Genomic DNA, 3,358 nt, shown 5'->3' on the forward strand with positions numbered 1-3,358 from the left:
TATACTTAAACATTATTTTTACTTTTCTTTTCTTTTGTTTCATTTATTTATGTGTTTATTTTGCAGATTGCTGAAGTCTAGCCAGCAAAACAAATTAGGTAATGTTTGAAAACTACTTGGTTAGGGTTAGGAAAAGTTAATCTACACTATGAAAATGCCCCCCAAAATGATCCTATGTATATTTATCTATGCCTCATTCTCTGAAGTTGTTTTCTCAAAATAACTACTCTCATGGCAGTCAAAGATTTTTTTTTATACCAGTATATTACAGTTAAAAGGTCTGATTTCATGACAGTTTACATTATACATAAACTGTATACATCAAGAAGACTAGTCACAGAAATGAGCCATGAGCCACAGGGGGCCAAGATGGTGTAGAGGCAGGGCAGCCGGCTTGGGGCCCAAAAGTCCCAGGTTCGATCCCCAGTCACTGCACATCACATGGCGTCTCTGGGCAGCACACCTCATCCCCAAAATGCCCCCCAGGTGCCTTCAATAGCTGCCCACTGCACCACCTGGTGGTGGATGGGTTAAATGCAGAGACCAATTTCGCCATTGTATGGAAACATAAAGTGCTGACATTGTGATGACATTATTATTATTATCTGCTCGTTTTTATACTCCTCTCAGCTCAGAGTTCAGCATAGTACAGGAGGAGTCCTTGAAAGCCAACTGTAGTCTTTTTTACATAGAATTCTCCATTTACACCAACATATGGTTCATGGGGAGAGATAAGACAGTGTTTTTTGAGACGGCTTTGGCTTGTATTCTTGTTCTCAACCATAATAAATGAAAAAATCCATAACCTTTGACCAAAAATTCCCTGAAAATTCTCTTGGAAAAAGTGTCAGTAAAACATGTTAAGCTAGACATAAGACCAAACAAATTAGCTGTGTTTACTCTTTTGCATGGTACTACTTTTAATATTTTTTATTAACACTGTATACAATAAGTGTTTTGTGCATTTTACAACCAGATGCAGGTTTGCATGCTCTTAGGTGAGAAACATGAAAAACAAAATCCATCAATCTATCATCCATCCATCCATCCATCCATCCATCCATCCATCCATCCATCCATCCATCCATTACCTTTTACCTTTTACCCACTTCTTCCTTTTTGAGTCATGGGGGGTCACTGGTGCCCATCACTGTGCAAAAGGTGGGGTACACCCTGGACAGGTCTCCAGTTCATCACAGGAACACATAGAAACAAACGAGACAAACAACCATTCACTCTCTCACTCACACCTAGAGACAATTACCAGTCAGATTAATATGCATGTTTTTGGTCTGTGAGAAGAAACTGGAGTACCCAGAGAAAATCCACACATGCCCAGAAAGAACATGCAAACTCCACCCAGAAAGGTACCTGGCTGGGATTTGAACTGGCGACCTTGCCGAGAGGCAACAGCTCTACCAACTGAGTCACTGTGCTGTGACAAACATGACAGCAAAATTACCTTTTCCTCCTCCCGGTCCGTCCTGCCACTCTCTTACGCCATCCAGTGAACCTCACCTACAATACTCACCTTATTGGAACCTGGACTCTAACCTCCAAGCCTGATCACCTACAACCAGAGTAAGCCTCCTCTGTTTATATCTACACCTTCCAAAAGATCCTCTGCCTTAAAGAAAACATTTACTGTCTTCATTCTGCTTCCACAGATACTTACCCATTCCTTCCCAGGTCCAGCCCTGTAAATATTGTAAATACATTTATTTTTATCCCTTACGGTCAGTCTCTTGAGTCTTCCTGAGTTTTCAGTTAAACATATTCTGAGAAAACTAGTAATATAAATGTAAGAATGTCTCAGCCAAGAGGCTCAGAGTTAACAGAAACCCAGAAGAATCATCAATCTTTAGTTACCCAGAGTAAACATATCAGTGGATATGAACTTACTGTGCACCAGAACTGTTTAATGGTAATCCTAATTCATGTAGAGGTTTTATCTTACAGTGTAGAAAGGATTTTAATCAAGTTGCACAGACGTATACCACTGAGGCTGCCAAAATTACATACCTGCTCAGTTAGTTACACTTATTTGCGTTCTCATCCCATTGAACAATTACTTTATCTAACTTTTCTTGAAGGTTTCCAGAGAGTGTTTGATCATTCTCTCCACCAGGTAAAGGCAGCCAAATATCTACTCACCTTCAAACAAGGAAAACCATTTGTGGCTGAAGATTTGATTCATTTCTGGATCCTTTATGAGAAGTAATATCAGAGTTCATCTAGATAATTTAAGATCACTATTTTGGCTGATGTAATAGTGAATAACTGACATGTTTTCAAGGATTCAAGGAGACTTTATTGTCCACATCACATGAGGTGGAACAAAATTGTGTACTCAAGGTCTTAGTTACACCCAAAATACAATAATATAAAGTATTACAACAGTCTACAAGGATCTAAGATATATGCTAAACAATAATAATATAATAAAGTGTATTAAACAGCAGCCTGACCATGAGTATGTTATGAGCAGATGGGTATGAATACAGCATCTTATGGGTAAGAATCAGAAGCATGAAAAATCAACAGCACAAAGTGTCAAATGTCCAATGAAAATGGCATTACAGTGATTTGTCTGGTTATAAATTTAAGATTCTTACAGCTTCAGGGTAGAAGATGTTCCCCACTCCAAGTCATAACATGTTTCCTGGTTTGAACACGTTTGTGAAGCTTGGTGTTCAGATATAAGAAGAATATAGCAGAGAATTTCTCTTTAAAACCATGTTAGCTGAAAATACAGTGGATACAATTATTAGAAGAGGCCTGAAAATGACAAGAACACAAGTCATGTTGGGAGATTAAACAAAACAAACCTAATTACATGTAAATAATACATTTGATTTTGTAAATAGTGTGCAGAGGAATTACTGTGGACATTAGGTGCATGGCAGAGACCCAGAGACAAATGGTCCACTGCCAGAATCTAAACCACATCAAGAGCTGGCAGAGCATAAACAAATCCTGCAGTCAGGGAAATTAACTTATAAGGAGTGTGTAAGCTGCAGCCTTATCATGTTTAACTCACATTTAGAAATCAATAAGGTACGCATGTATTTAATCGAGCCGACATTTTCCCTTAGCTCATCCAAGTGTTTTTTATCTGAAACTATTAATCGTGTTTGATTGTGTTCAACGTCTGGAAAAAAGTGTCACTGGCTTTAAAACCTGCAAATGCAAAGAACCACATAGAAAGCAACTACCCAGGCAACAGGAAAACACATGGCTGTTTCTAAATAAATATTTTTTAGTTTTCTGCAAAACTTTCTCTCCTGACATCCAAGTTTCATTCCACAGTAGGAGCACCAAGCAGCTCTTGATCCTGGATGGATTTGAAACATGGCCT

The 3,358-nt window shown here is 38.5% G+C and overlaps 1 protein-coding gene across 1 annotated transcript in view; it reads right to left on the minus strand.

The window, feature by feature from the left end:
* Positions 1-3,358, minus strand: part of LOC119421048 (galactose-3-O-sulfotransferase 3-like) — a 12,790-nt gene that overhangs the window by 3,406 nt on the left and 6,026 nt on the right. The gene's annotated exons all lie outside the window — the stretch shown is intronic.

This window comes from Nematolebias whitei, chromosome 1 (genome assembly GCF_014905685.2).
Source record: "Nematolebias whitei isolate Nwh7 chromosome 1, NemWhi1, whole genome shotgun sequence".
Lineage (NCBI taxonomy): Eukaryota > Metazoa > Chordata > Actinopteri > Cyprinodontiformes > Rivulidae > Nematolebias > Nematolebias whitei.